Source organism: Strix uralensis, chromosome 3 (genome assembly GCF_047716275.1).
Source record: "Strix uralensis isolate ZFMK-TIS-50842 chromosome 3, bStrUra1, whole genome shotgun sequence".
Classification (NCBI taxonomy): domain Eukaryota; kingdom Metazoa; phylum Chordata; class Aves; order Strigiformes; family Strigidae; genus Strix; species Strix uralensis.
The window spans coordinates 15,504,769-15,531,045 of NC_133974.1; the positions used below are offsets into that span (position 1 = coordinate 15,504,769).

At 41.4% G+C, this 26,277-nt stretch overlaps 1 long non-coding RNA gene across 1 annotated transcript in view; it reads left to right on the forward strand.

Moving 5' to 3' along the window:
• Positions 1-110: 110 nt before the first annotated feature.
• Positions 111-26,277, forward strand: part of LOC141941723 (uncharacterized) — a 34,584-nt gene continuing 8,417 nt past the window's right edge. The window contains exons 1-3 of the long non-coding RNA XR_012628397.1: positions 111-136; positions 3,443-3,603; positions 13,656-13,755. This is a non-coding gene — a long non-coding RNA (uncharacterized LOC141941723). The remainder of the gene's footprint in view (positions 137-3,442; positions 3,604-13,655; positions 13,756-26,277) is intronic.

The window sequence follows — 26,277 nt, forward strand, 5'->3', positions numbered from 1 at the left end:
CCCGGCCCGGCCCGGCCCGGCCCCGCCGCCCACCGCGCCGCGCCCCGCCCCGGCCGCCCGCCCGCCCCGCCCCGGCCCGCCCCGGCCGCCCGCCGCCGCCTCCCCCCCGCCGCCAGCCGCCATCGGGGTAAACAAGGTGAGGCGTCCTTCCGCAGCCCCGCCGCGCTGTGCCGGGGGCTCCGGGGCAGCCCGCCCAGCCGGGGCCCCTCGTGCGCACCGGTGCGATGCTGGCCGCGGGTCCCCCCCGCTGCTGGGCTCCGGCAGGTCCGGCCTCTCGGGGGATTGCCCTTGCGGTTGGGGGTGAGATGTTAACTCATTAATTTTAATATAATAACAAATTAATACATAATAACAACAATACTAATAATTGATAATGGAATAAACGCCCCTAAAAGACGCGTCCGGCCGCGCCGCCCGGGCGCGGTGCCGGCTGCGTTCTGACATGTGCTGCTGGCGCCGGAGCCCGGGCCGGGAGGGCTTTTTTTTCTCAATGAAGAAACCGGGTTTTTTTCCGGGCAGCGTGGGTCTCCGCGTACTTACGGGAGCAAAAGCGGTTGCTTCCCGGTGCAGTCGGGTGGGAGGAGTTCTCCCGACTCCAGGCTTGTCTTAATTCATCCCCAAATTAAAAGGGCTGAGGGAAAACGTAAACCCTTTCGCTCTGCACAGAGAAAGCCATGAATGAGGTCGGTCTGTCCCCGCCCAGCATCACTGCGGTCTGCTAGGTTTTTTTCACCCGCTCCCCTTTTATTGTTTAAATAACAGGAATTTGGATGTATATTAAAGTTTGATGAGAGGCCTCCTAATGAGCCTGGCATTTACTCCCTGGTTTTTGTCTGAGTGTTGGTTGTGAATCCCTTTAAAACAACAAAAAATAAAAACCCCAAACAAAAAACTCACCACCACCCCCCAAAAGAAGACCCAAAACAAACCTAACAACGGTGAGAAGAGAACAGGGCGGTGGGGAGAGCAGGGCTCTGTCCCAGAGCTGCAGCCTGTGCAGGGTGATGCCAAGGGACTGGCCGTGTCTTGGCTCCCGTTTCCCACATCGGCACAAGGGAGGTTCAGAAATGGGTTGATTTGGGCTGCAACTGAGGACCTGTGGATTTGGATGATGCTTGTTTTGAGGGGTAGGGAGAAATGAGCATGCTAATTATGAAATAACCCTGATTGATAGAGAATGCTGTCCTGGAGGTGCCTCCTTTGGGCTAGAGAGAAACACCTTGTAACAGGGCTCCAAAGAGGCTGTCAGGACTCTTCCATCAGGGGAGACTTCAGAAATGGCTGTGGGTAGCTCTCCCTCCACAGCACGGCACCTGCCTCATCTCATCCCCCACACCAGGAGCTCTACGTGCCCTGTTATGCAGTTATAAGATAAATAACACTGAGAAGGGATCGTCCTGATCTTAAGTCTGGCATGGAGAAGATGAGCCTCTGGCAGAAGAGGGGATTTGACCCAGTGAAGGTCCCAGTGATCTGCAACAACCTGTAAGACGACCTGCAGACCTGGTCTTTGCTATCTGCTGTAAAATGAAAAGGTGTTTTCCTCCCATTCCTCACTTATTCCCATCACCTCTGAATACTCTGTAACTTTTCAATACCATTTTTAGAAATGGGATGAGCAGTGCCGGATACTGAATCATTGCAAATAAGGACAAGCCATAAAGTTATGCAATACATTCTCCAGTCTCACATCCTGTGATCCAAATCAAACATTCTTTTCTTAGTAGATGGCTTTTTACACAATTTCTCCCTTCCTCTGCCCCTGTGTACTCCTTCTGTCTATGACAAAGCATGAGACCTAGGCTCTTGCATCAACCTTTGTTCTCCAGACCAATGTTTTTTGTTTAACTTTCTTAGTTACCCAGCATCAGCTGGAGCCACAGTCCCTAGCAACTCTGAAAAGGCTACCCAGAGCCTCCAAGCCCAACAGAAGAAAAGAGTGAAAGGAGAAAGGGGTGAAAAATTTAGTTCATTCTAAGCCTCTAGTTGGAAACTCCTGATTTTTAATAGAACCTGAAGAAGTGATTCAGGGCGGAATGGGATACGCTTGCCATAAATATCCAAGTTTGGAAGGAACAGGTTATAAATTTTGCTTTCTGGATTTAATTCTACCCTAAGAGGCATGGAAGGATACATATAGTGGCAATGACACAGTTATCTATCCATGGGCTGAATTTTGCTCTTCCAGTATATTTTAATAATTTTACTTTCCTTTTCTATGACATCTTCCCCCAAACCTAACACTCAGTAAACATTGCTTCTGCTCTTAGATATGTCAATAAAAATACTGCCATTTCAGTCCAATGTTAAAGGAATAAACTCTGAATGAGCAAATCTGTATAAATCTCATAGAGGCATTAGGTGTACATAATCCCATGCCTGTTTTTACTGATCTAAGTCTACGTCTGTCATCTGAAATTGTAGAGCAAGGTCAGTGTTTAATATGTCAGATGTGAAAGGGAATCAGATCCTAAAAGTCAGATCAAAGTCTGAAGAGCAAGTCAGCAGTGAAGTTTTGTCTAACTGCTGCCTGTCTTGCATAGCTGTGGTGCTTATGTAGGAGGCATTAATGAAATGAGAAAGAGATGTTTGACTTGAAACACGTTGGCCAGAATGTCAGGGCTAAAGGGATGCCACTGGCTGGTCCAAGCCTAAATGCTGTGTTCACAGTACTTGCAGACTCTTGTTTGAAATACACTGTGTTGGTAGTGGCAAATATTGTTTCATTATATTTTTTTGCTTGAATGAGAGGAATTTTCTGAATATGTAATATAAACCAGTTACTGAATCAATGGTACCAAAGAAATAGCCAGCAGAATGTCATACAACAAAAATACCATGATGTCCCCATGACCTTTCTGAAGGTATTGATACATGTCAGAATGAAGGTTGCCTTCTTTCCCCCAAGTGATCTGGGGAGGATTCCTTTCAGAAGTGTTTATTAACTGACTTTTCATCTCTGGACTTCATTGTGCTGATCTACCTTGTCTGGAAACTGTCACCAAGAGACACAATCCCATTAGAAGTTTCTTTATCTTTTAAACAGACTCTGCAATTATCCACTTCTTTGATGATCGTGTCCATTACTATAGTGCTGAGTTCCCCCTCTGGAATGGCTCTTCCTGCGGGAAATACAGCTGGGGTGGGGGGTGGGGGGGGGGGTTTTCCCTGGAGCCTTATTGTCCCTTTTCTGATTCTTCAGTGTCCTGGGAGAGTCTATGGAGGAGGCCTTCCATTTTCATGCTGTGGAAAGTATCCACCAAGCTCTTCCCCTTTATGTATGCAAGGTTTATCTACAGCTAAACATCAGCAATAAATGTAAAATTGGAGTTTCCTATGTCAGAGACTAAGAAAAAAATATTAAAAGTGTGTTATAAATCTAACCTTGTGCAAAGAAAAGTATCTTTTCTGTAACTGACTTCCAATATGTTTTATCTTTTAGCAACTGCTTTTGCGTATATAGACTTTGTGTGGACAGGAGCCAACCCTCTCCTCCAAGTCAATAGCAGTCTTTCTTCCATTGATGTCAATGAGCTTAGATCAGAGCACAAGTCTTGTGAGTGATCAAAGACAGTTCTACATAAGAAAGACTTCCTTTTCCAGGTCAGTCTGCTCCTCGTCCCTTTACAGAAAATATATTATCAGCATACAAACACAAGCCAGAACAAAAAGGATGATAATTTTTGAAATGGTAAAATAAAGATCTTCATTTTATTTTTTGCTGATTTACAAAGTGGAGGGCTGAGCCTACTGGGAACATTAAACAACTATTAAGTGTTGAGAACTGTCATATTGAGAAGACAGTATTGTTCCAGCAAAATTAATCCAAGTAGCTAGCTCAAAATATGCTTGCAAGTACCTCCCCACCAGTTGTCAAGGCTGGATCCCCATGCCAACTTGGATATGTTTTTCTATTTTTTGTAATCGTTTTTTGTAATCATTTACACTAGAACTTTAGTATGTTAGTAAGAAAGGCTAAGCAAAATGACAAATCATGGGACAGTAAAGGGACAAGTCTTTTCTCCGTACATCAAGAACGGCAGTTCAAAGACATGGAGCAAGCATTTGTTCTTTAAAAAGAGGTGTGATTTTGACTTTTGGTATGTGAGCCCGTTTTTTATTAAATGAGCTGCTGTTAAGAGGTAACTTGACAAGAAATGTACCCATTTGCATGAACTGCACGTGTGGGGCTTACATGCATGTGCAATAAGGATACAACCGAGTATGTGAGGATAAATGCCTATGTGCCATATCTGTAGTCAGAATCAAGCCTTAGGCTTCATTCTTCACTCAAACAATAAAAAAAAAAGGTGTTATTGAATAAGTCAGTGCAAGATTTACAACTGACTACAGTGCAATAAAAAAAAAACCAAAAAAAAAAAAACCTCCACAAAGTAATTTATGTACAGAAGCCAGTTAAATGAGGTAGAGAGAAGCAGGTCCAACATTTCTGCAAGAAGTTGCCTTCTTGTTATATTGTACAGAAATTGTAAAGGAAAAAAGCTGTTAACTGAAGTGCTGTGAGGCTTGCCTTCATATGTTTATTCATCTGGGACCTAAGAAGTGTCTTAGTTGTCTGCAGGACAAATCTCTGTGTATGGGAGTGTGTTCTGCCTAGGAGGCAAAGCAGTCCTTGGCTCAAGAATCAGTCATCTTTGTCTCTGGTTCCAGATCCCAGTAAGGTATTAGGTTTTTCTAAGTGATAGTATTACATACCCAGATTTTAGCTGTGGCTATGACCACAGTATGTTCCCAGCCTAGCCATTCCTGGTTTAGAAATCTCCATCTGTGTGTCGGATGTGTTGCTGATGAGTCTCAGGTAGCATGGGCAAAAGCAAATTGACCTTCTAAATCACAACACTGCCCTCCAAATCAAACTGTTAAGACTGTGGGCTGTTGGCTACCCTGGTCAGACTTTACATTTTTCTGTTACCACTAGCTCTCATTATTTGCAGATGGCACCACTCCCAGAAGCTAAAAAGTGGTTGGGTCATGTATATCCATATCAATGTTATCCCTCACTAACTGAAATCAATCTTACATGGTGGAATTCTCTTCTGAACAGCCTCCTCTTTTAGCTTTATGAAATTAACTGAGGAAAAGCACTCCCTCACTGGTCAGATGTAAGTGGCATCAAATGTAAGTTATGCTAGTATTGCTAAGAGAAGAAAAAGGGTGGGCTTATTTCTTTTCTAATGGGCCAGGTGAGTAGAGCACACCCATGGGTGTAAAATCAGGAAGAAAAGTGCTATGTTTGCACATTCCAGGGAAAGCCTTATGTGCAAGAGAAGCTATTGAAATCATAGAATATGACTATATTATGGTCTATATTATATAATGTTGGGAAGTTATTTTCCAGACAAGTACATAACCTGAACTCAATCCCTCTTAGGCAGGTTTTGCTACCTCAGTTGCACCCATCAGCATGATGCTGGTGGAGGCGAATGTGAGATGGAAACATGACAACTGGATGTGCTTCTAGGAGCTGTTCTCCAAAACCTCATTGCAATCTTGTGTCGCCAGCTTTTTGGGTAGCACTGAAAAATGAGCAGGTTCCCAAAACAGAGCTAGAAAGAAACACCACCCCCATCATTCACAAAGCATCTCTTGATGTGCACAATAAATTCCCATTAGCTAAATTTGGATCCCATTCTTCACTCAGAAACATCTTTATTTTATTTACTGAAAAATGTATGTTGATACAGTTTGCACAGTTGCATTCACAGATGTTAAGGGTGTAAACCATCTTAAGACCATTTCTGACGCAACATGGGTCATTAGTTTACCTGGAATTGATTCCTGCTGAACAAGAGCAGGACTTGAGAAGGACTAGGCAGAAAAGACACCCAGCTCTGTGACAGTGAATTGTAAATGGTTGCAATAGTTGCCTATCCTTAATCTAACTGAAATTATGAGCCTTCAGCTTTTCATTGGATTTCCTTGAATATTTTTCTACCAGAGCAAAAGTTCCCCTATTAGACAGTGTCTGTTCCACATGAAAGCACTTACAAACCATAATTAAGTTATTCCTTAGCTTTTACTTTGATACACTAAATCTAAATAGACTTACCCTGTGGAGTCACTCCATTTTAGAGCCTTTTATCTTTTCATTCATATTCTTGTACTTCTTCCCTGAACTACCTTCAATTTGCCAACATCCTTGAGTTGCTGACATCAGGACCAACATTATTCCAATAGCTTTTACCAATGCCAGACACAGAAGTAATACAACCTCTTTACTCCCTCTTTGATGCTATCCGTTGGACACAGAAAAAGATTGCATTGTCCCTTTTAACAACGTGATTTCAGAAAGCTCTGGGGATCAGCTCGTTGTCTGCCGGGACCCCCAGTTCATTTTTCAGTCTCAGCTTCCCAAAAGAGAACTCTTCTTATGTGAGTAAGGCCTGAGATGTTTGTTCTTAAATAGAGTCTTTATGTTGGGTTACATGTGAAAGATGTGTTATTTCTTTTGCACCTGCTCCTCAAGCAATGTTGAAAAGGCATTGCCCACTTTTGCCCACTTCCAAATTTTGGTTAATTGAAAAATATTATTTGCAAAGGCACTACTTTCTACCTCTTTGCTGATAGTATTATTAATAAGCACAAGGCTTACAAGCAGTCCCTGCAGAACCCACTCTCTGATAGCCCCATGTTACATTAGGCTGTTAGGTCTAGTGATAGCCAGCTTTAAAACAAGTTGGTTGGCCAGGTGTGTTCATCACATTAGTTCTGATTTCTGTCAGAATCTCTTGTAATACTGTATGGCAAATGAATCCAAAGTCAAAGTATACAATATTACCACAATTGCTTTTATCCACCAAATTTGTAGTCTTACAAAAATAGCACATTAATTTGATAAGATCTTTCTTCCATTAATCTGTGTTGATTGCCATTAATTAAATTGCACTGTTTTAATACTTTATTAATTGACATTCCTATCAGCAACTCCATCACTCTGCCTGGAAAAGACGTCAAACTGACAGGCCCATAATTACCTGCTTGCCCTATTTTGTCTGCAGAAGCATTGGCAAAATATTAACTTTCTTCCAGTCCTTTCTCAGAAGGATGTTGGTTTTAGCCAGTGTGCGCATCTTTCTTAATTGTGGCTTTTTGAAGATCTAATTAAATTTTTCTGAGTCGCTGTAAATTATTATTCACATTTTTGTTGGTTTAAATTTTCTCCTCCAGGCTGGCTGATACATCTCTTCATTTTTTTCAGCTTTGTGGAACAGGATCTTTCGAGGCAATGAGTATAAATTTTACTGGTTAGGACTTTATCCTGCTTGCATGTAAAACATGTAAAATGCATTTTAAAAGCACATAAAACATAAAACCAACTCATTATCTCTTTCACCTAAGCAAACTCTAAATTTTGTGATTAATATTTCCCTGTCAGGATGAGGTCTAATGTAGAAGTTTCCCATGCCAGATACAGCTTTTTGAGTCAGGAAGTTGTTTTGTGTATTTTTTCTTGAAAATCCAAGAATGCTTTAGTACTTGCATCATGAGACATCCCTTTGCTCTCCCTTCAGATTTATCTTGCCAAGACTGAAAGTGCCATATATAGTGAAAGGCTTTTAAAAGGCTAATCGGGAAGGTCACTCTACACCCAGAGGTAGGGCTGGTTAGATGAGCCAATTCCGGGTTGTTTGGAACAAAGCCTTGCTTCATGCTATACTGTCAGTGTTACCACGCTGCTGGCACTGAAGACTGAAGTCCGTGAGAGCACTAAAACTGGAGAGTTTTCCTTGAGTGCTGGCCTGGGTTTCATCAGAACATATTAGCCAGGAGAAGTTACTGTCTGTCACGATTCTGGCTCAGCACTGTCCTGCTACTGCCCAGGTGTGTCCTAGCTTTCAAACGATAAGCATCAGGTCTGCCAAAATCTGGAGAAGAAAAACAAAACCAAGAAAAGAATCAGATCATTTCATTGTCCTTCTGCGTCTGTGCTCTGGCTGCAGGTAGCGGAGGTCTCTTTCAGGTCCCATGGAGCATGAAGAGTTGCAGCTCTGCAGGCACCAGCCTGTGCCTCTTTGTTTGCAAAGTGCTTCCTGTTTGGATTTCCATGAGCATTTTTTTACCCTCCATTTGCTTAAGTGATGACATCAACCAGACAAAAAGGTATATGATCTTACTCGGAATGATCATTTCTCATCTTCAAGCACAGGAGTTTTGTAGGTACACGAAAAACATAATGACCATAGAAAGTCAGACCAGTGGTCCATCTAGCGCAGTATCTTCTCTCTGACACAGGGCATCAGCAAATGTCTGTGGGAGAGGACAAGAACAGTGCAAGCATATAATGACACACCCTCATAGCAGTCTCTCAGTCCCCTCTCCCAGTGATTTGCAGCCCATTTGCTCGCTGAACCAGCAGCAGTGCCTTTCTATTTGATAGCCATCAGCGGATTTTTCTTCAGCGAATTCTTCTGATTTGCTTTTGAGCCCTTATGTGCTCTTAGCAACCGCAGCATCCTGTGGCCAGGCATTCCATAACTTAATTGTATATATGAAAAAGTAACTCTTTGTTTGAACTTATGTCATTCAAGCCTCCTAATTTCATTTGATACCCCCTTGTTACTGCATTAGAGGAGACAGCAAACAGTAATTCTGTATTTAGTTTCTCCCTGCCATTCATGATTTTATAGACCCTGTATTATGTCTTTCTCATCTCTTTTCCCAGCTGAAGAATCTCAGTCTATTTAATAATTCCTTTTATAAAAGATCTCATTTCACTGTTCCTTTTCTGCTTCTGCTATACCCTTTGGGATGAGAAACCAGAATCCCACTCAATATTCAGGATACAGCAGGAGAATGGATTTATAGTGACACACTGTTTGCTTCTGTTTTGTTCTGTATTTCTTTCTGATAGTTGTTGATACTGACTTGCTTTTCTGACTACTACTAATTGCTGTGCTGCATGTGACAGTCTGTGACTATGGGTGTATTCATGACTCTCAGATTTTTGTGTCCTCTCAGTGGTTAAGACCAGATCAGAGCCCATTGCTGGATCATGCAGTTAAGGTTATTTTTCCCTCTTGTGAACTGCTTTGCATTTATCAACATTGGATTTCCTCTGCCATTTTATTACCCAGTCATTCTGTAGCATAAAACCCCTCTGCAGCTCCTCAGAGTCAGCTTTCATTTTTATTACCTACCCCACATGAGCAAACAGTGAAGACACGTTACTTTCTCCCATTTCCTGATTGTTTTGAATATAGACTGCAGGACAATATATGTACTAGGTGTTCAGTATTGGGAGCAGCTGGCACCACAGAGTAATGCCAGAGCCAGCCTCCAAGGTAGCATACAGATGCAGTCCGTGAAAGGGGACAGACTGGAAAGAGAGAGCTCAGCCTTCCTACAAGGTTTTTGGAACTTCAGAGATAGGCTTGGCTCCTTTTCTTCTCCTTGAAAATGAACTACGTAACTGAGGCTCCTAAGTTGAAATCAGAGTCAGCTTGGGCTCCATCAGTAGCCAGCAGTGGATCTCCTTAAGGACAAGTTAAATCCTAGGTGAGCTAAAAGGAAGTTTTGTGTCTCTTTCCTTCAGCCGTAGGAGAAAATTCTCCATTTTTAAGCACCTGATTTAAGTATCTCCAATGAGATGGGATAAATCCAGACTTCAATTTATAGGCTTTTTTTAGTGAATTGTAGACTGTGCAATTTAACAAGCACAGGGAAAGTAGAGTTATATGGTATCACCTAGGCTGGAACACTGGCTATTTGAAGCATGTTATAGCTGATCTATAATTCACATGCTTATTTTGACAGGCTGGCTCTTGTTAGTTTTCAATGGGTGTGGGAGGAAATAGCAGTGCATAAAACTTGCACATTACTAATACCATTGCCATATAAAACAAATATTTGAATAGGAAGTTTCAGAAATGATTCAGTGCTCTAGCTACAGAATATCCTACAGGAATTTTTTATAGTAACAGAGTTAATGAAAAGCAAATCCTGTTTCTCCACCATGGGCATAGGGTGGTCCCAGTGCAGCAGAGCCAATGTGATAGTCTATCTCAGGGATAGAAAAAGCAGCCTCTACAGATTGCCGGCCCCCTGGGTGACTGAAGCTTGCTTTGAAAGGACTCCTTGAGCTGAGAGGTTGCTGTATGCTTTTTAAGTGACTGCACCAGATCGTGTGTGGGTGCAGCAGACAGGGCCTAAAAGCCCTGAGCTGCAATACAGAAGCAATTGAAAAGCCACTCTGTTGTTGCTGCTCTACCAACTGCAAAGGAAAACTCTCTTCCCACCCCTACAGACTATTCTAACCACATCCTTTGAAGGTACTGAAGTTATTTCACTCACTTAGCCCACAGTTTTCTCAACATTAAGTCATAACTTGAAAGCTACAGGGTGAGGAGATAATTGTTACGTCAGTAACAACATTTCATTCAGACACTGTCATAAGCGGAGGATTTCTAGGTGCTGAAAATGTGATATGACCACCAAACAAAGAAGCCAAAATATCACTTCAAAAATAACCACCTTCGCACCATGGCTTTTTAGTTCACTGGGAACAATTTGCAGGAAGTTTGGTCTCAGATCTCTTTCTAATCTGAAGTATGGCTGTTCCACTGTACTTAGGATCAGCCTGCAAACAGTTTGGAGCAGATACTGTGTCTTCTCTTGTCTTGTGCCCACTTTATCACAAAATGTCTTTGAGCTTTCTTAGTTTGTGTCTCAGTTCTCTATTGAAAAATGGGGAAAAAGCACTTCATTAACTCCTGGAGAACTGTGGTTGTTTCACCTGCAACAGTAAAAGGGGACACATGAATTTGTGAACCTGAGACAAATTTGACACATCCCTGGCACCACTTTGGCAACCCCTACTATGTGCAGTGACACAACATTGTGAACTTCAACAACCTGGCTACGGAAAATTTCAATTTTTTTTGATTTACAGTAACTTCTAAAATGTTGATTGAGTGTATAATAGGTTTTTGACACTGGAAAATCCACCTCAGACTGGAGAATCCCCTTTATCTTTCGAAATAGGAAAAGACTGTCTCATTCATATCTGTGTTTTGTTCCTAGAATCATTTTTAGATTGAAATGTAGTATACTACTATTTTTTACATGCATCTATTTTAATGATCACTTATATGTGATACTGCAACAGGTGGGGTTATTTATACACATGGAAAAAGATGTTAGATCTGTAAGTTGTTCAAGGCCTTAAAATAACTTGTGTACTACAGGAATCCTTTCTGTTAACCTTAGAAAAGGGTGGAGGTGTGGGGAGGAAATGAACATAAAGTCATTTTATTTCTGTCTCACAAGGCATGAATGAATAACTCTTGTCATCTAATCTTTCAATGTGGGTCCCCAGTCCGCTACTTACAGGCATTTCATGTTACTTATTTTCTTGACTTCCTCAGCTAAGATGGACAAAGGAATATTAAACAGAGAAATTTTATGTTTTCAAAGTGCAATGGACTTCAGAAGTGTGTATTTTTTCCACGTTTTAGGTATGTGGAAATTAATGGAAACGATTCTAAGAGTAAAGTAAAGAGCTGTCCCTTAAACTCAAAAGCTTGTAACATCCTGCAGTGGTGATGCAACAGCTTGCAAGACTGACTGAATAGCCAAGTGTAATTCTGATCCCTCTACTTTGCCAGGCTGTGACACTGGCAGATTTCCAGAATAAGCCAGTTTCAGAACTGTGGAGCCTCCAAATATGATCTTCTGTCAGTCACAGAGATTCCAGCTCCAGGAAAGGAAAGATTGATCTGGCAGATTATCATCACTACTGTATGAGACAGTGAAAGAAGTGATCTTTCCTATAGCGGGATGCCAGCTACTCTGGGACTAGTCATCACCTTGAACTGTGCTGGGAAGCAGTGGCTTAGCTCAAGTATCACTATGTCTCACCCTGCTCTTGTGATGCAAACCACTGTTTTTTCAATAGGTGCTACAGTGGCAACTCCCAACCTGTGCTGAAACAATCAAAATGCTTCAGAGTTTCCAGAGCCATCCCTGTTCTGGGCTTTTACTTCCCTAAAAAAAGAGAAATAAACCGTGAAGCTGATGCTCACACCTGGTTTTTGGGCTCTTACTGCAGAAGAGACCAGCTGTCCCCAGACCAGTTCCTAGGGAATGCTCTGCCTTCCCCATCCCATCGTGAGGCAACAGCTACGCGCCTCCATGGCTCAGCCCAGGCAGCATGTCGCAGTAATTGAGGCTTCAGCAAACAAAGCCATGGTCAGGGGAAAGTTTATAATCAAGAGGTGCAGCAGCACCTCGCAGCTCCCATGAGATTTCCATCTTGCATAGGACCCAGTGCCAGCATGCAGAGAGAGGGGAGTCTGGGCAAAGGCTTGTCATAAATTACCAAGGGAAATTTCTCAGTGCAAGGTGTGCGACCCAGCACTGGGATGGCTTCATGAAATCAAATAACCCTGATAAACGGACTGGCTGTAATAAACAAATAGACCTGTATGTATTTGCTCCAAAACAACTAAAAGACTGTCCAATTCACTTCAAACCCCTGAGTATGATTTTCATAACCTTTTCTAGCCTGACTAATCAACACGCCAAATTCACTTTCCTTTCTAATCCTAGAAAATCATATAAAGGAATATACTGTGTCTGTGACAGACCTGGATCTCTTGGGTGGTCCTGATAATGGGATACTTGGTTAGGCAAGAGCTTTATTTTTGGTGAATTTTATGGCTCCTGCCAACACCTTAAGAAGATTACCATTTCTGGTAAGGGCTCAAAACATTAAGGGCAAACTAAAAAGAGAGCAAGTTCTTTCAAGAGAATAAAGCTGATGCTGTGGGCAATTGGAATGAGCTACATCAGCTTTCAGAGATTAAACAGGAAAAACTGCAAAGAAGATTTACCGGTCGAAACCTTGTGTCATTAGAGAAGAGTTTTTTGCCATCAAAATAATTTAGAAAATGAAATTGTATGTGTGTTTGCTTAGGAGTAGGAACAAACAACTATTCCTCCACCTACCGCTCAGCTGCTGCTTTATATAATGAATGACTACTCATTTTTAGCATTTTTGGTGTTTTATCTAAATGAAAAATATGAAAGGACAATATTAATTCAGAGAAACGGCTGCCCATCTTGATACCTGTAATTATCTATTATAACTTAACATTATGGGCAAAACTGTAATAGTCTGGCATTCGGTAGTTCCTTATTACAATTATGAGCAAAGTTAGTTGACTGTTGTTAAGGTTGACTAACTGTTAGTCAAGAGGAACGTTGGTTTTTGTTGTTTATAACCTTATCAGACTCCAACCAACTGAATTGAAAAAAACACTGCCAGACATCTGTCTCAACCTCTTTTTATGTGTTTCCTTTTGGAAAAATTCAGCTAAAATGGTGTTTTGGAAAAAAAAAAAAAGGACAACGGAATCTATGTTTGGCCTCATGAGTGTCATTGGTAGGCTCTTTCAGCCCTGTGCTTAAACAGGAAAAGCTAGAGGAAAAGAGAGGGATTTTTTTGTTCTACCACCAGAAAAATGTTTTTGGTGGCCCCATGAAACAAATCTACCTGACCAAATTTTAAGCCTCCTACCACCAAAATATTCTCCTTTTGCATATGCTTAGTAGAAATGAGACCTAAGTTCACTGAAGAGGCCTCTGCAATGACCATGTTCTGTCAAGAGCTAAGCAGGATTTTCTGTGCATTACAGGGGATGCCAGACAACTGCCAGACAGGAACCAGTCCAGCTCCTTCCTTCTGGACTCTCCAGTCATTCTACATTATTAGATGGGTATAAAATGACAGAAGAGGTATGTATTTCTCTTGCTTTAATGAAGTGCCCAAGTTACTGAGCCATTCATCTTCCTCTGCATCTTTCTCAATGTCTCTTGCATTTGGGATCTCTTGGTGGCTTAGCTTCAAGAGAAGGTCGAGGATGGGCCTGTGTTGTCTATGACCTGGATGTGGCACTGTCCTGACCTACAGAATCTTTGGGTCTGCATGTGTTCAAATTGAATGTAGGTCCCCCCTTCCTATGCGTCCAGACTAGTAGATTGCTGTAGGAACCATAACAAATAGCACCATTTCAATGGCTGTCTAAGAATTGTCTGAAGTAAAGCTGGAAAGATGTAAGGCTTGAGGCGTTATGCACACATGCCTGATGTACCCCTATCTCCAGTGACAACGTGCCAGACGGTGAGGGTTCTTGTTGACTCACTCTGGACAGCCTCCTTCAGCATATTGTGTTTTGTGGGTCAGCTTTAGGAGATGCAAAACTCTTCCTACTGCCTCTGTTTACCTGAGTCACTTGAGAAAGTGACCTGGAAAGTGACCTCCACTCACCTGGAGAAAAGGATCAAATTTAGACATTACCAGGTGTCTCTGCATCAATTGCCAGATAGTAGTATCACAGAATCTCCCAGGAGCCTTATGTGGACAAGCTCTGTAACAATTATCTATGGAGAGAGAACCCACAAAGAGATCAGAAAGAGTTTACTGTATGTTTCATACCAAGTACAGATTTAAGGGGATTTATTAATAAAACTGGAGTCCTTACTTTGAACAAAAGGGCTAAAAAAAATTAAACTGTACACCTAGCACTCAATACAAAATGGAATTGCTGAGGGAGGAAAAATCTAAAAGCTAGTAGAATGAATATTAAAATTGCTAGCATTTATATACGATAGAACAGTATTCTTAAAAGGTTTATCTCTTGGGAATTTCAGTGAGTAGCACAGTTGTCAACTGGGGTGACTAGACTGGCTCACCGTGAATAATGTTCAACTTCTTCTTCTTAAAGAATAGGTCACTGTTTCAGTGACAGAGAAAAGGAAACCATGCCATGTAATAAATGTTCAAAATATTGATTGTATTTACCAGCAGGTAGGAGGAAAATAGTACATATAGCAGTTAGATACAAAACATCCCCTTCAAATTATAATTACTTCTCTCTCTCAAATTAAAGGGTCAGATACAAGAATACATGCTGGGAAAAGTTTGGATAAAAGATCAAATCTAGGGCAGATTGATCAATAGTAGCAAGGAACTTGCAGTGAAAATTTCAGTGTTTTAACAACTCGCAGGATACTTGGGGAATAAGGTAAATATTCTGGGCGGGTGGGTTTTTTAGGAGGGAATAAAAGAGATTTCAAAAGTTAAATCTCTCAGCTTTCTTATTACAGCGTGTTTACATAATCATATCCAGATGCTTTAGGCAATAGTTGCTTCCTGTGCTTACAGTTTGCTGTTGTCTCATCACTCCTTTATTAATCTTTGTGAGGATTAGCAAAACAAACAAGATAACTGTGAAGCAGAAAACAATTTTGTGCTACTTCCTTTGAGAAGTTGTTTTCCAAGGAGCAGTGTTATCTTTTTACATATCCTGGATTTCCTCACAAAATGCGTTGGGAAATTTTTCCTATTGGTATACTTTCAGTGTCAGAGGTAGCAAGGCGCTGAACTCCTCTCTCCTCAGTGTCATGCATAGGTAGGATTCGGCATGCCCACAACTCATTGCAGGAACAAGGCATTGGGTTTTTTTATGTCTTCCATCCAGCCTTTGTATGTAAGACCATGCCCACCTATAGTGGCCTATAAACAACAGCACCTTTCACATTATTGTCTAGCTAAAAATAGACTATGCACTTACTATAACATGACATTTACCAAGCAGCTATTTCCTCTGCATGTCAGCAGGATAAAATATACATAAATAAAATATCTTCTATACACTGAAAATAGCACTCTATAATAATCCAAGCACACAGTACAGAGTTATTGTGCAATGACAACACACCTTGTTGAGTGATAGTGCAGAGCTGTTGCCCTTTGCCTAGCAACATACCAAAGCATGGGATAAGAGTCTACACCCTGTCTTATTGCTCAATTAGGATCTGGCAAGCATCCCTCGATGTTACCCTGGCCCATATCCACATATTTTACTCACATATGTAACTTCAAATTGATATTGTTAAGGGTAGACCTGCTTACGTGTCTGCAAGGTCTGAGGCTGTTTGTATCTCAGATTGTCTTGCAGGAATCAGACTCATCAAAGGAGAGAGGCTTTCCTGGCTAATGCAGCACAGGTAGCATTTAACAGAAAGTCATGCTCCTGAAAGTCTTAACTGTTGAAGAAGCCAAATAAATTGAGTTGAATATTGCCACGGAAGAGTTCCAAAGAAAGGAAGAAGTTAAAGTAAACCCTGCAATATATATATTACATATGTAAAATTATATTTTAAATGGAAAATATGTATTCATAGGCATAATGTTAAATCTTTAGAAAATCCTGGGATTTTTTGTTTTACTTTTGGTGTATTTTAAGTGTATGTAAATGAAAGGCAGTGGTTTTAAAGTGTTGTCATCCCAAGACTATCATTATTCAGGACTGGCTTGGTCACTCAGAGTCCCAGTAAAGAATAGATCACTGCCTTTCTTCTTGTCCTGGGAGCCACCCTCTTGTTTCATTTGAGTCAGAGGAGCCACCACCTTGAATTCAACCTCTGTGTTAGACACGCAGCTATTGGCAACTTCCTCTGCTTAAAGAGCAATTCAACTGCAAAGAGTGTTTCATTTTCATGAAATAGTAGCTGCACAAACTGAGGAATGGTAAAATATCTAAAAACACTATAAGGCCTAAGAATAACTTCCCACTTCTTCTAGGTTTATCCTTAATTTTCTGTAACATTTAGTATTTCTAATATTAGCTTGAAATAATTTTGATAGTTTCCTGATAAAATTTGACCAGTAATTAAGGTGAGACTTCCTTCATCTAAGGAGTCAGAAGTACCTCACTATATACTCAGGGTTTTGAAGTTAATTGGACAAGATCTGGAAAAACATAACTCCCATCTGGTCGCTGTTTCTCCAAACTGAGATGTTGTCTCTCCCGGTACGAGCATCATGAAAATGTCTCCATAGATATTCTCTTGGATTTCAGAAGATCTATTTTTGAAGGATGTTGTAAGTGTCTTTTTTATAGTTTTCACTGAATGGTGTTACAAGCTGTGATGATCACAGAACCATCAACTGAAGTCTCAGTTCAGCCATACCCTTCACATGGGTGGAGCTCAAAGCTAGAGTGATGCCTGTGGCCCCTTAGGGCTGAGTGACAGCCTACCTGAGTGTTGAAAAAACTTTGGCTTTAGCTAGCCCATGCAGTTTGCAGGGAAGCCCCAAATACCTGAAACAATGTCCATCATGCTCATGGGACAGAAATGTATCATACACAAAATTGTAGACAGTCAAAATGAATCTGAAATTAGCATCTTTACAAAATTGTGGAGTATTTTCTGACAACAAATAGGAAACAGAGGTAAAATTTTAAATTGAGTTCCACTAAAATTTCAGGACCAGCTCAGCCCTTGCTACAACACAGTGAAACCACACCAGTGAGACACTATAACTGATAGATTCTCCATCATTGACTAAGGCACAAACTCACAGTGAAATTTTTGTAATGGTTGAGACACTTCTGTTTTGTGTGTGGATGCTCTTATGCGTAATCAGGAGTGAGCTCACATTGCATCCTTACTCCCATTGGGGACAGTTAACATCATATCTCTCTCCTATGCAGTTTCATATTTTCAAAGCACTTTTAGCAATATGATAACATTGAAATTTCTATTTCTCTGAAATATTACAAGAGGTCCAAAACCTATTTGTGAAGCCAGGCAGAGAGAATGATGGTGAGACTAATGGACAGGTAAGTGTGTCATGGTTACATTGGCCCCTATACCTTAGAAAACTAGATTAAAAAGTAAAAAAAAAATTTGAAATAATGAAAAAAAATTTTTTTCAGCAGCTTTATAGCTTCAATGAAGAGCAGAATGCCTACTTGTGAAAATGTAATACTTAGTAATACCTTAAAGTTGTTCCTAAAAGAAACTTAAATGTTTTAAACATTGAGAAAAATGCTATTTAAGAGCATATTCCTACAATCCTGTATAAACAGACTGTACTCACACCAGTACAGTCATTACCTCTTACATGTTTGAATGAAAGTTTCTTTTGCAAACAAGCACTCGGTGTTTCCTTAACAAAAGTAAACATATTAAACACACTGGAGGTTTTGAGTGCTTCTGTGTTTATATTCTATAAGACCATCACTCTGATGTATGCGCCTTTACTTAAGCTTGTGGAAGATGGAACTTGTTTACTCTTGTGGATCTGGCCCTTTTTCTGCCCCTGTCTCTTCAAAGGTATTGCAAGAAGTTGGTGATGTACAGAGAAAGAAATTGTAACTGCATCCAAAAAGTTGGAACCATAGAAACAACCTTCCTCTGTTGCAATTAAATTGTTTGTCGCTTAAGGCCAGAAAAAAAAAATTACAGGCTTACACATACCCTCATTAGAGCTGTACATGACAGTCAAGAAGCCTTTCTTATTGTCATTAGAGTACAACAGTGAGCAATGAAGCCAAACCTTTCAAAGCAAGGTTTTCAAATACAGATTACCCAAGTCACACATGACACCTCACTGAGAAACCTGATCCTCAGAAGCTCTGTACACCTCTGACTCCCATCGACATTGAAACTGCCAGATATTAAGACAGTAAGACTTTACAGCATAGGATTTTCCAGAAAATCTAATCAACAATTTCAGAGTCAGCATCTGTTGCTGTCACCACCATTACCACTGCTGCCACCAATCCACTGCTAGTCATACCTCTTATACAGGAGTAGACATAATATCCCTGTTTGAAAACCTTCAGAAAAAGGAGAATAGAAAGACCGGCATCTTAGGAGAGATAACACACCTTCCAAATAGCTGTATCACTTTTGCTGTGTGCTAGGAAATGCATGGCTGTGCCGTAGCCCTATAAACCAGGCACACGCTTTCTAAAGGTACACGTTTGCTTAAGCAGCAGGGTTTCTCTGGCCTCATGCTGAGTGCATGAGTGCCAGTTGAAGGTGCATAAAAATATGGACTATCGTAATCTTCTAGAAAGAAACTGTGGTGTGATCTCTGGTTTTACAGACCCATATATAATAGTAACAAAAAGGACTGTATTCCCCAGATGTAAAATTCTCACCCACATTACAGACATAAACAAGCCACGTGAAAGCTGTCATTTGCCCCTCCTACAAGGAGGAGGAACTGACATCATCTACCTGGAGTTGCGCAAAGCATTTGACACTGTCTCGCATGACGTCCTTGTCTCTAAATTGGAGAGACATGGATTTGAGGGATGGACAAGTTGGTGGATAAGAAATTAGCTGGATGGTCACACTCAAAGAGTTGCGGTAAACAGTTCAGTGTCCAAGTGGAGAGCAGTGATGGGTGGCGTTCCTCAGGGGTCAGTGTTCAGACCAGCACTGTTTAACATCTTTGTTGGCAACGTGGACAGTGCGGTTCAGTGCACCCTCAGCAAGTTTGCCAACAAACACAAGCTGTGTGGTGTGGTCGACACGCTGGAGGGAAGGGATGCGCCATCCAGAGGGACCTTGACAGGCTTGAGAGGTGGGGCTGTGCAAACCTCATGAAGTTCAACAAGGCCAAGTGCAAGGTCCTGCATGTGGGTCAATGCAATCCCAAGCACAAATACAGGATGGGTGATGGGTGGATTGAGAGCAGCCCTGGGGAGAAGGACTTGGAGTTATTAGTGGATGAAAAACCGAATATGAGCGATGGGCGCTTGCAGCCCAGAAAGTCAATCAGATCCTTGGCTGCACCAAGAGAAGTGTGGCCAGCAGGTTGCGGGAGATGATTCTCCTCCTCTGCTCTTGTGAGACCCCACGTGGAGTACTGTGTCCAGCTCTGGGGCTCCCAACATAAGAAGGACATGAACCTGATCAAGCAGGTCCAGAGGAGGGCCATGAAAATGATCAGGAGGCTGGAGCATCTCTCCTGGAGAAGAGGAGGCTCTGGGTAAACCTTATAGCCGCCTTTCAGGGGCCTAAAGGAAAGGTGTGGAGGGACTCTCTATCAGGGAGTGCAGCGATAGGACAAGGGATAATGGCTTTAAACTGAAAGAGGTGAGATTTAAATTAGATGTAAGGAAGAAATTCTTTACTGTGAGAGTGGTGAGGCACTGGAACTGGTTGCCCAGAGAAGCTGTGGATGCCCCATCCCTGGAAGTGTTCAAGGCCAGGTTGGATGGGGCTTTGAGCAATATGTTCTAGCGGAAGATGTCCCTGCCCATGGCAGGGAGGTTGGAACTAGATGATTGTTAAGGTCCTTTCCAACCCAAACCATTCTATGATTCTATGATTCTATATTTGCCCTGTGTGTTGGAGCAAAGGCTAGAACCACTTTGTGCATCTTATTAATACAAGGAATCTCACTCTTGCAAGGAATGCTCCATGTTCATACAATTCTTATGATAGGCCTAGTTTCAGTGTCACCCTTTAGACAGGTGTGCATTTATCTGGAAGATAGCTATGTGCAGTTTAGTCCTTCGTTGGCATTACATGTTTCTCCATCAAGTGTTGTGATGGTTTCACAGTCCTCACCTTCCCTCTTTATGTCTGCATCTGTGTCTTCTAAGAAATATTGAATATTTACAATACCAGTAATTTGCTAAGAAAATATTTTGCCACCTGTATGATTTCAAAGGGCTGGACCCAAATTCTGTAGCCAGCTGAACACAGAGGTTCCAGCTATTGTAAGTCATTTTCATGAGTTCAGTGCTACTATTCATTTTTGTTCAAATCCTCCCATGTGTATGCATTTGCAGTATCATGGCTTTAAATAGCTTTGTCACATATTAAAGAGAGTAAACTCTTTCAACCTACAGACTTACCTCAATCTTAAAAGTATATAGTGCTGTAAAGGAAAAATTTACTCAGTACCAGACATTCAAGACTTCCAGGATTGCTGCATGCTGTTAAAGTGAAGAAATGGATAAAGGGGTAAGTGTTGGTGTTTTTCCGTTTCGTTGTAAGCACAAACTCTTTTTGAAAGCATTTTGCAGTTGTTTATGCTCTGAAGAGAGCAATATTTTTAGCTTTACCACTTACAGTACTGGGATGTATTGCAAACTTTTTGATTAAGCATCATAGGCTACAAGAAAAGCTTAGAGCTGTAATGCCTCTAGCACATTTTTAGGCAGTTACCATGCCAACCGTAAAAATTATGAGCAGAATGAATACAAGAAGTTTTTTGGAAAATAAAATTGTGCAAACTTAATGCATGGTCCAAAGTTTTAGAACACTGTATTCTGTTGTTGGAAGATTTATCATGATACATATATAAACCTACTGGTATATCAAGAGTTCATCAGCTGTCACTAACCTGATCTGCAGACCTCCAGAGCTTTCACTCAAAGGCTAAAGCATCTGTTTTAGTCTTTGCAGAATTTGGAATTACTGTAGAACCATGAGCAACCATTCAAGCAATGGATCACTTCAGATTTTGTACTTGAAAAGTGTATATTAGGTGTATGTTAAGTAGTGAAAGAGAATCATGGGATTCTATAGAAAGTCCTAGACAAGATCTCCATGATGCTAGATAAAAGTTCAGTTTACATGGAGAAACACAAATGCAAACAAATAAGAAGTATTCCAAAACCAGTTCTTACAACATTTGAAAATCAGATATGAGGTTAATATAAAAGACATCTAACCAAGTTAGGACTGGCAGTCTGACCACATACCCTGGGCTTTGCATTGTGTGATCTAAAGAAAAAGCAATACACTTAGGATAGGCATGTAGTAGGCTTTGTAGTCTCAAAGTAAATGCAGCTGATTGTAAAAAACACGTTAATTTTTTTTCCCTTGTGTGTCATATTCCATGATATTAAGATGTCATAATTGTGTATTTCTATACATTCACATATTTGAGTGTGGTGAGTTGACTCTGGCTGGACACCAGGTGCCCACCAAAGCCACTCTATAACTCCCCTCCTCATCTGGACAGGGAGAAAAAATAGAATGAAGGGCTCATGAGTTGAGATAAGGACAGGGAGAAATAATTCACCAATTACTGTCATGGGCCAAAACAGACTCGACTTGGGGAAATTAGTTTAATTTATTGCCAATCAAAAGTCAGGTTAGGGTAATGAGAAATAAAATCAAATCTTAAAACATCTTCCCCCCAGCCCTCCCTTCTTCCTGGGCTCAGCTTCACTCCTGATTTTCTCTACTTCCTCTCCCTGAGTGGCACAGGGGGACGGGGAATGGGGGTTGCGGTCACTTCATCACACGTTGTCTCCACTGCTCCTTCCTCCTCACACTCTTCCCCTGCTCCAGCGTGGGGTCCATCCCTCCCACAGGAGACAGTCCTCCACGAACTTCTCCAACATGGGTCCTTCCCACAGGCTGCAGCTCTTCACAAACTGCCCCAGTGTGGGTCCCTCCCATGGGGTGCAGTCCTTCAGGAACAGACTGCTCCACCATGGGTCCCCCACGGGGTCACAAGTCCTGCCAGCAAACCTGCTCCACCATGAGCTCCTCTTTCCATGGGGCCACAGGTTCTGCCAGGAGCCTGCTCCAGCACAGGTTTCCTATGGGCTCACAGTCTCCTTCGGGCATGAGCCTGCTCCAGCGTGGGGTCCTCCCTGGGCTGCAGGTGGAGATCTGCTCCACCGTTACCCTCCATGAGTGCAGGGCACAGCTGCCTCACCATGGGCTGCACCACGGGCTGCAGGGGAATCTCTGCTCCAGTTCCTGGAACACCTCCTCCCCCTCCTTCTTCACTGACCTTGGTGTCTGCAGAGTTGTTTCTCTCATATATTCTCACTCCTTTCTCTGACTGCAGTTGCTCCCCCACAGGTTTTTTTTCCGTTGCTTAAATATGTTATCACAGAGGCGCTACCACCATTGCTGATGGGCTCAGACTTGGCCAGCTGCAATGCCAACTGACATTGACTCTGTTGGACACGGGGGAAGCTTCTGGCAGCTTCCCACAGAAGCCACCCCTGCAGCCCCCCTGCTACCAAAACCTTGCCACACAAACCCAATACATTGATCTACCATATTTTCCAGATGTGAGTTGTTTTCAGAAATTGGGGATAGGGGGATGAAGAAAAAGCCTTTTCAAAGAATAATGTTTGCAAGCATCAGCTCTGCAACCTCATTCCCCTGGAAGACAGTGAGATTTGAACATCTGTTTTGAAAAAAATAAGTTATTTGTGGAATTCTCTGTGAAAGAACAGTCAACTCCAAGTCTGCAGTCATTTAGGAACATAAATATATATATAAAGAAGACATTAAAACATTAGTAGTATTAATAATAAAGAAATTCAGTTTCTCCTTCTTCCTTATCCCTCATTTGAAATGTAGGTGAGAGAGAAAATCTCAGTGAGTTTTGACTGTTAGTGGTTCAGAGTAGTTGGGTGTCCACCCTTCTGGTCAGTGTAATCCACAACCCTTCCTCTGGAGACTAGAAATGAATTTGTCAGACAATCAAATTAAGATAATAAGAATGGTAATACTGGGTCACACCAGAGCTCAATCTAAGCCAATTGCAGAAGAGCAGAAGAAACTATTGTGGTATTTTGCACTGATTCCTGCATTTGCATTTCAGGGACTTGTTTAGCCAGAGGTGATGCCTTTGTGTTTACTATGGGCCTGCCTCTAAGGGGGTGATTGGAAAGGAACCATCAGGGAATGGGATGTACCTGGTGAATTGCTTTGTCAGACTAGACCCAACCTGCAGGCTTGGGTTTAATATCCCTCTTACAAATTCCTCTTACAAAAGTACTAAAAAAAGGAAAGATACAGAGTCCACAGTTCTTTAAAGCTGTATTTGAAAATTAACTTAAACTTATACATGTACTAATTTATCTGTATATTCTCAGGCATTTCAGTCTGAGTGAAAGACAAAGTGGAAATACTGTATTTTTCATATATTTTCATATTATATTGTTCAATATGTCTGTTATATTCATGTTTGAAGACCAATCTTTATGAAACCTCCAAAGGACCTCCTATGATAGATCTAGAAATCTTTGAATATTGACTAAAATTATTTTTATAGATTTTTTTCCTCAACATCCTACTCTGAAGGCATGATTTCCTATTATATTTATGGGATAGCTGTCCCCCGCAATGTTAGGAAACAAGAACTTCAGGTGTTCTGCTGTGTGTACTTCAAAACAAGGGCTTCAGCTTCTATTCAACTGAAAGGCTCCTTTAATATTAGTTTATTTTCTAAATTTTGGTATGGGATATTTGATATTGGATACTGGTCAATGGTATTACTTAGGTTTCCTTCTGTGGGAACAGGTCCAGGCTACTGGTGAGGTCCGGTCTCAGATGGGTGGGTTTGGAGTGAAGTCACATAGTTGTTAAATAGGTAAAGTGGCAGAAAATCCAGCTGCCTTTCTTTATTCATAGCTTGATGTAGAACAGGAGGAAGAGAAGACAGTGGTGGTAAGTGGAGGACACTGGATTTTGCAATATGTTTAGGAAGACAGCCAACATAAAGAGGAAGAAAAAATGTGAGCAGCAGCCAGCACACAGGCTACTTTAAACAAGTTAGATGAATGTCCATCTGTGTCTTGCACTAGGTCATGTAAAGCGAGAACAAAGGTGACATTTCCAGCTATACCTTATTGTGAAAGCAATTGTGGTTTAACAATTCACATAACATATGTGACAATAATTATTTAACAGTTATCCCTTTGTAGTGCCCACAACCCAGTGCTTCTAGGTGTGTGCTTGGAGCTCTCTGTGCATTCATTTACCAAAGCCTCAGCACTTGAATTCAAAAGAATCAGTTTATTCTTTGATGAGTTAATCCTCCTGCTCCCTTCCACCTCCTCTCTCCCACAAAGCCTCAGAAATTTTGGTTATGGAAAATTGCCAAATTGAATCAATTTAGGCCCAAATTACCAAAGTGATTGTATCCTAGGATTAACCTGGAGTATGAGACAGTGCTTCTCACACCACGTTGACGCTACCATGAGTCTGCAGCTCCATTGGTCTAAATTAAATTTTAATCTCTGACATAGCCCAGTAGAAATGAGAGGAGATTCTGGCCCTGGTTTTAAATATTTAAACAGGGTAAAAGCCAAGAAGGGTTGGAAATTATTTAGCCTGCTATTAGGGGATATAATTAGACATACTTGGGTATAATTAGACTTGGATTAAATAAAGGGGAAAAAAAAGCAGCATGAAAAAACAGCCTTGCTAACAGTGAGTTCCCTTATACATGGGAATAAGGCAAAAATGGGTGAAAACCATGGGGGAAATGAAGTAGGTGACAGGATAGGTCTTTTATCTCTAATATTATAAAGGGCCAGCTTATACCCTTTGTTTGCTGAGTGAGGAAGAAGAGATGTCCCCAGAAACCCACAAGCACAGTCCATAGTTTGTGATCAGGGATGCCATCGTACCTGAGGTATGCCCATCTGGCCAGGGGTTGTTGAACAGGATGCGTCATCTCTCTCCAGACCCTTGTGGGTTTCCTTGTGTAAGGCACAGTGTTATATTAGGTAGGATCTACAATGAGCCTTTTTCACTCCTCCAGCAAAGGTGAGGTTGTTTCTCAGGAGGCTCCGTTAGGAGAATGGCATAGGAAAGAATGATACTGCTGCATCAGGCAATGACCCAGCAGAGGAAGTCCTGAGGCTTTTCTGGGGATACACTGAGAATTAAGGCTTTTTAGCTCCACACAGCAAACCATTCACAACTTAGGCCACAACTTTGCAGTTCTAGTAACTGAGGCTTACAAAGGTCCACCACAGACTTTTCCTCAGAAGGTTAGCAAAAATAAAACGAAAACTACTGAAAGAAGATTATTAAGGTGGAAAAATCAAGCACTCAAAATGTAGGGAATTAAACTAACTTAAATTCAGTTGTATGCAGTCCTAATTCTACCCTTTTGTGTGTTTTGATACAGTCTTTAATTGCATAATCACATACTATTTGGTGAATAATTCCAGACCCAGGGCCGATTTGGGATTGTGTGAACTAAATAAGGCATGAGACCACACACAGTGAATAAAGTGGATAAAAAGGAATATTGAACAGCTGCCTTGTTTACTGAGTACCACCCACTAAATGAGGCAGTGATTCTGCAGAATTTAAAAAAATAGTACATGATCAATATAATTAAATACTCAATCATAATGCTTAAGTACAAGGAAGAGCAGAGGGGCTGTATGGGCAAATCAAGCCCCCTTCCCTAAATCTGCCATTTAGTCAAATCACACTTGTTTTGCTATTTCTCACAGGTGCCAAGAATTCCTTCTCTCACTCTCCCCTCCCAGTGGCTGCAGTGCACTTTTGATTCAGTTAAACTTAATCCAACCAATCCTCATTATATCAGCTGGAATCACTTTCTCAGCCTGTTTTCCTTTCATACAGTGTTATAGCGAGAGTGAAGTTCCATGACTGCATGACTAAGGCTGTATATATGCCATATATAGAACAAAGTGCATTTGATCT